This window comes from Uloborus diversus, chromosome 8 (assembly GCF_026930045.1).
Source record: "Uloborus diversus isolate 005 chromosome 8, Udiv.v.3.1, whole genome shotgun sequence".
NCBI classification, from domain to species: Eukaryota; Metazoa; Arthropoda; class Arachnida; order Araneae; family Uloboridae; genus Uloborus; species Uloborus diversus.
The window spans coordinates 11,840,940-11,848,481 of record NC_072738.1 but is presented as its reverse complement, the minus strand read 5'-3'; the positions used below and the strand labels follow the sequence as shown (position 1 = coordinate 11,848,481).

Sequence of the window (7,542 nt, the reverse complement as noted above, 5' to 3'; positions counted from 1 at the left end):
CCACCTTTCACTTTCCTGCGTAAAAATTCCCAGTGAGGAGACCTGGCCAGCTTTGCTTGGCACTTGGCGGCAACCATCGAAAAGTGCCTAGTGAACTTGAATGCCTACCTTTTTACGAGATCACGATCAATGTTTATATACAAGCACACCAGGAATAGTTGGACCACTTAATGCAAAGTTACCATTATAATGCTTATCTTAAGGTTAACATATGGAAAATCATATACAAATATGTACCTTACCATATGACCCTTTCCCGCACAAAAATACATTCTCAACATATCATTCCAGTGCAAAAATGCCTGAGAGTATAGTGAACTGGAGCATTTTATACATTTATATGCTTACCTATAGGTGACAGCAAACAAGACTTTTTTATTGCATTAAAATCAGGAGAAATTTCTTTCATCGCAGAAGGGCAGAGATCAAAAGCTAGGGAGCTGGTATGTCTGCAACAGGCAAACGGCGATATTAAAAATTGGGCTTCACCTGGAAAAGCACTTCAAAAGAGAGCCAACTTTTAAAAAAACGGGCAATCTTTGAAGCTACTTCACCGGGCACCCAAACTGATGCTGCTGACAAAGAAGCTTCTGTTAAGAGTTCCTGGAAGAAGAAAATAATTATATTTTAAAACTTGTGAAATCTTATAATCTAATTTAGTATATTCTAAATTAACTAATTTTTATTTTAAAACATTAGGGATGTGTTTATGAACGAACAGGTCTTAAAGAACCGGGGTTTAAGCTGGGTACTTTAGCATAAAAGCTAAAACTGAGTGAAAATGCTGAAATATTACATTCTCATATATTTACATATGCCTCAGTGTGTTTCATCTACAGTTTTGAAAATAAATTACATATTTTACCTGTGACATCTTTGAAGTAAGTACAGCAGCTGTCACACATTTTTTCTCTTTTTTAAAAAAATTAATATTTTCGTTCAGCAAAAGAGCGAAAATACATAGTTGTATTTCCGCGATTGAGTTAGTGTTTTCACATTTATGTGTTACGTACGTTCGTGCAAAAAATGTGACCGCATAGGAAACCCTGAAAAGAACGAATCCTAAAAATGAAAGTCAGAATGATCTCCTAAAAACTTAATGACCATTTTTTTGAAAATTGTATTGATGCACTTGTGATAAAATCTTTTTTATTTTAAATTACTATTAACAACCATCTACAATTTTTTAACTCTCAATTAACTGAAATTTTTCTCTCTTGATGCAGTATAATCATTTCAAAAAATTTTTACTTTCAGCTACATTCATTATTTTTCTTTAACTATTGTAGGTCATTTGCGTTTTTTCGATGTGTCGATTTGTCATATTTGGTGTAACTTGTTTAGGCTGTAGATTAGAAACAGGAAATGAATAAATTTTTCTGAAAAATGGGATGGATGCACCCACTCAGCAGCCGTTCAAAAGGTTTGGGAGGGGGGGGGGGGGGCTTGAAAGGAATCGTTTCAACATAATGTTATATGAGCTAAAAAAAACTGCAGCAAAAAAAATTGGTTGATAAGAAGGGTGGCCACTCAAAAGGGTTTTACTGCATTCAATGTTTGAAAAGATATTTTATTCAAAGCAGCGTACATTTTCTGAAGACTTTGATCAGTAAAACATTGAGAGTTATGCAACTTGCAACACATGGGAAATATGTACTGGTAAACATTCTAAGTATAAATTGGAAATTACATATGAATAAAGTATACTTATCAGGGCCCAATATAGGCTGATTTTGCTACTGTTTTTCGGTATCTTCACAAAAATCTTGTTTTGAAATAGGTACTGTCACAAAAATCAAGTAATAAAATCAGGCAGCTTCACAAGAACAAAAATTTCACAAAAATTCACATTTTAAAATATAAAATTTGTTTCTCTGTTTAAAACAAAATTCACTTATAACATAAAATTCTAAGCAGGTTTATATGAACAATCGCTTAAATAGCAACCTTTTTGTGGTATTTTAACTAATTTTTAGCTGTTTCTCGCCAAAGTGTATTTATGCAATATTATCGCAATCTTTTAACATGTTTTGGGGAACCGTTTTTCTCATAATTTCCAATATTGTACGCAGTACATAGCCCATTAAGCTGAAATTATGATTTTATTTTTGGTACTTCTTAGGTTTTTAGCTCCCCCCCTCTCCCCGAAAAACAAAACCTGTTAAAAATAATACTAGATGACAGTTACACTTTTCAAACTAAAATTTCACTCTTTCTACTTCTCTTTTACAAAAATTAGGACGCCTCTAAAAGTTTACAAAAACAATGCTGATAAAAATAAAAACTTTCACAAAAATAGAATGATGCAATACTTTCACAAAAATAGGTAGCGAGAAAAATATCCTGGATTGGCCCCTGCTTATGCACATTAAACATGAGATCTTAAAATAATAACTTCCAGGTGCCATAAGGAAAATTTTGTTTGGTATCTTGTTGTGAGTACAAAACAGGATAATCTGACATAGTATTTAATGTTTAAACTGTTGCTTAGAAAATTTAGATTAAGCTCATTTACTTTCCATACCACAATCAATATTGATTTCTGAATCATCACAGTTTAAATTTTATACATTGACATACAGTAACAATATTGACAATAGTAATGTTCTTTTGAAATATTATACAAAGGTGTGAAACTTATTAGACTCAAGGAGCAAAAAACAGGAAAATCGAAGATTCCGTTATAAATATAACCTCATATTCTTTCTAACAGCCTAATTCTGTTTCACCAGAATAGTAAAAGTACTTTAAATTATTTCCAAGCCAAATTCATCATTTTACTTGAGTTTCCTCTGCCTGGCAACACTGAGTCTTATCTCATAACACCTGCAATTATGTTCTGTTGTTTCCAAAGCTGTTTTCTGCAGCATGTGTTTTTACACTAGGATCACCAAAATAATAAGTTTATAAATGATTTTGTGTCACAGTTCAGTTTCAGGGAACTGTTTTATTGTTCGGTTGTAGTTTTTCCCCTTTGCACGTGAATGTTATGAAAAGGGTAAGCTGCCTGAACTCTCACAACATAAGAAAACACTGGTTAATATGTTAGGCCAAAATACTTTTTCACAACGAGAAACGTCGAAAAAAATGAATATTTCCCAAAACAACTGTGAGTGGGATCAATATTTTGGTCAAAGAAAACATACTAATCGTCCCAAAAAGGGTAGGAAAATGTGACAGAAAACGAAGTTTCTCCAAGGATGGAAAGAAAACTTATTCGTATGGTCAAGGCCAATAGATAAGCAACTAGTAAAGAAATTTCTAATAGTCTTAGGCATTATTGTTTTTAGGTAGACCCCTCATTGGCCTGGCAACGACTCATCGCTAATATGATACCTGCTCAAAGTCCACACTGGAAGGAGAGAATCACCCCTGCTATGGCAAAGAAAAGGATTCAGTGGCTCAAAAGTGTTCAAGAGACCACTGAATCCTTATCCTTGGCATGGCTGGGGTAATTTTCGCTTTTCTGCGGGGCCTTCGAGCAAACATCCCATTGGAGATGAGTCGTCGTCGGACCTATGATGGGTCCACCTCCACAATATGTGTCCTTGGAGACATTTAGTGCTTTCTGTCATTTTCCCAACCTCTTTGGGACAACTCGTATGTTTTCTTTGACAGAAACATTGATTCTGCTGACAGTTTTTTGGGAAATATTAAGTCTTTTTGGCATTTCTTTGTGAAAAGGTATTTTGGTCTTAACATATACATAACCCATGCTTTCTAATATGTTGGAAGATCAGACAGCTTAAAACTTGTTATTTTGGTGCAAAAGCATGCAAAAAAAAAAAAATTTCACACCACTCACATCTGCAAAAACACTTTTGGAAACAACAAGAAAACAATGGTGGGTGTTATCAGATAAGAATCAGTGTTTCCAGGGATGGGAAAAGCAAGTAAAACTTGAAATTTTGCAGGGAAATAATGTATAGTACTTTCTATTCGGAAAAACATAATTAGGCTTTTAGAAAGGATCTAGAAATCATTTTTAAACTGGAATCTTCGATTTTCCGGTTCTTCGCTCCTTGAGTCTAATAATTTCACACCTCTGTACTTCCTCACCATACTTTGCGCAGGTTCAATTAATTTGTTTCTGGTCCACCTCTATCTTTAAGTGTTAATACATTTTCCATTAACTGTATTTTTAGCACTAAACTTACAAATTGGACCAATAGTTTGAATATTGCTTCCTATGATTAACAGTTCCAGCACAAAGCAAAATGAATTTCTCTGAAAAAAAAAAGTGGAACGCTACTATAGATTAAGCTAAAAATGATTGTTTCATGGCTAATAATTAAATTTGTATTGTACAAAATGTTAAACACCTGGAAATGGCACATTATGATTGATGGTACCGACTCAAGGGGTCTCGAAAAAAAAACTGATTTGGAAACATTAATGCACATTTGACAATGAAATTCTTACCTGTTTATTCAAGTACAACGGTATTCATCAATCCACGATGGCATCTAACGGTTTTCCCAGCAGGAAACGGAAAGAACCCCATCTGAAAAGAAAGAAAAATGATCCTGAGTAAAATTGACTATGAAATTATTACCACTTTAGTAGCGAAACATAAAACCTATATCGTACACAGTGTGAGAAAGAACCGCTGTGAAATAATTGTTAACGTACCTTTCGAGCGTAAATGTGCCTAGGGTAAAAATGAGACAACATTAAATTACAAACCTGTTGTTTACAGCAAAATCAATAGTTATTATAGTTTCGACATGCAAAAAGAAATTTGTTAACATACCTGAAAAATTTTTCATGTATTCAACGCCAAGCCAACGGACCACCGACCGCCTTTCATTTCCCGCGCAAAAATGTCCAGTGCAGGAGACCTGGCGTGCTTTGCTTGGCAACTGGCGAACTTAGTTATCGCCAATACATTTGGCGTTCTGAAGGAAATGGTGGCAACCATCGAAAAGTGCCTAGTGAACTTTAATGCCTACCGCTTTCGCTGTAGGAGCAGCACCGTGAGTAGCCGGTCGACGGTGATGGTGCGGAGGGTGGCGGTGGGAAAATAAAATGATAGGACGCCAAAAACAGTCAAGTGAAACAATAAGCAATCGTGATTGCTCGAAAAAAAAAAAAAAAGGAACATAGTAAAGGGGAAAAAAAAAATAAAAAATTGCATCTTACCCCACAGAGAGAGACGTTGTTCAAACTACAAAAGGGACCCCATACCTGAAATAGCTTAGGGCCTCCGTTTAGTCTAAATCCGGCCCTGTGCAGAAGCAATACTAACATTCTGGTAAAAAAGCTTCCCTTTACTAGCCTTCCTTCTTCTGCAGTAGGTTCGTTTTTTTCAGAGGAACGTTCATTGAAGACTAATGCCTTCCTTGAACCGTATGTATCGCATCTACTGTAAAATTTTATTAGTACCTGCTTATTTGCATATATGATTTTATGGGTAAAAGAGCGGTACAACGCCATCTATTGACGAAATTTCAGACTGCATTTTTTTTTTTTTTTCAATAAAACTTCGGCCGTATGATCTACATCAGTGGTCTGCAACTTTGTCACTACGAAAAAACAATTGGTACCCTTCCAAGTCCTAAGCGGACGACATACGATAAAAATAATTTTCACAATAGTTTTACTAGGTGAAATGAGATAAGTCCAAAAACTTTTTGGTACACATCTATTTAAATATAACTAGAAAAATGACAAATTTATTTTGTATATCAATGCACGGATAACATGAAAATTACTCGCGAATAACAGGTTGATAATTCGAGCTCTAAATTAAATAGATTTGAAATTTTGTTCGAATCCATTCTGCAGATTCAGAATTATGAACCTTTCAGTTCTGCCAATTTCATGTTTAACACATTGTGAAGTTCAGCTACCAGTGTTAAATATTTTTACAAATATATAAGTTTCAAGGATCAATACCTGTAATCGGTTTTCTCAGCAGGGAATTTTTTTTTAAATCGAGAACTTGCCTTAATATTCCGTGGCAAGGATAAAAATGTGGAACTGTGCGTTTGTTATTTTCGCGTCACCTGTAAAGGGGGTAGGGAGGTAGCGACATCGTTTTCCCCATTGAGAAGGAATAGATGGAGAGAGTGCAACCCTACTATCCCGATACGGCAACTGTACCATGTGACCTGGGGAGCAATTTCGAGACCGTAACCGCTGGAGAAGCTTTCATTAGCTGAAGCCATGATAACAACCTTTAACTGTAGAAGGGAGAAATTAGATTTATAGTATTAGTGTAATATTCTAGCTAAGGAGGATAGAAGAAAGGGGAGACGCTCAACGCTACAAAACCTGAAGCTAAAACCGTAACCGGTTTTAACTGACGCGGGGAAAAGTCTACCCAAAACATTCGGCTTTGAAGGACTTTATCAGTGCTATTTTACCTAGAATGCTGCGTTTAATAGTGAATATTTTCTGTTGATTTAACTAATATGCCCGCTTGTGTTGCGTACGGGTGTACAAACAAACCGAGAAACAAGATTCCAGTATTTGTGCCATTATAAAAGAATGTTTAAATATAAGGTTTAGGTATTGCGGAAAAAATATTGAAAAAAAAAAAAAAAAAAAAAAAAAAAACGCAATTCACTTAGACAATTATATTCAAAATTATTGCATTTTAAATGTCATTAGTGGGTAACCCAAAGGGTAAGACATTTTGCAGGCAAGAAGTCATATATGCCAGGACAGTGGAAAAAATGGCAAAAACAGAATTAGAGAAAGTTGAATTGAGTTCTGTTAACAAAGATATAGAAATGAAATTTTTTTAGCTATCAATTTTATTATTTGTTATATTTATTCATAATTTGCTAAATTTGCGTTTAGTAACAAAAGTAATCCTTTTAAGCCTCCACCACAACATGTTGCAATATAATGCAGTAAAATTTTTCTATGAGCTATACTGCCGTGCTAAGCGCAAATGTGGTATCTGCAGCTGAGGTCAAACCGAAAAACTACTATTTAAAGTTTTACGCCTCCATGTATTTGATCCAGATTCCACTTTTTTAGATTTTTTAAAAAAATAGTTCCAATTCACAAATGACAATAAAACATTGCATAGGGGTAAAACATGTTATAAAGAACCACCTCGTGACAATAACTCAATTTTGACAAAAAGTGTAGATACCACTTTTGTGCTTAGCACGGCAGTATAATTCTTTTAAACATAAAATTTCAGATAAGTAAATTTTTTTTTAAATTAGGTTTGGCACATTTCTGCCAAAGGAAGGGGAAAAAAAATTCTAAAAGTGTCCTGGCAAAACTATTTTTTGCCCATATTTTCCAAAGTGGCAAAACTAGATTTGCTTCATTTATGGGGATTGGATATAACGTGTTTAATATCATAGTAATTTTAACTGCATTCAAATAATTTTCATGTTTTTGTACCTAAAATATTAAATTGCATCAGTGGAACAGTAAGCCATTGTTTTAGTGAAATGCTTTTCTTTTTTATTTTATGAATGCAGAAAGAAAGTGGAGAGTAAAAAGCAATAAAAATCAATTCACTGACTTTGGTATAAAATATTAAACTGTCCTAACTATTAAATAAGAAATTCTCAT

The 7,542-nt window shown here is 34.3% G+C and overlaps 1 long non-coding RNA gene across 1 annotated transcript; it reads right to left on the bottom strand.

Moving 5' to 3' along the window:
• Positions 1 to 333: 333 nt before the first annotated feature.
• Positions 334 to 4,853, bottom strand: LOC129228222 (uncharacterized). Its single transcript, XR_008580903.1, has 3 exons — positions 4,754 to 4,853; positions 4,423 to 4,504; positions 334 to 603 (listed from the first exon to the last, which is right to left on the bottom strand). It is a non-coding gene; the product is annotated as an uncharacterized LOC129228222 (long non-coding RNA).
• Positions 4,854 to 7,542: the final 2,689 nt, after the last annotated feature.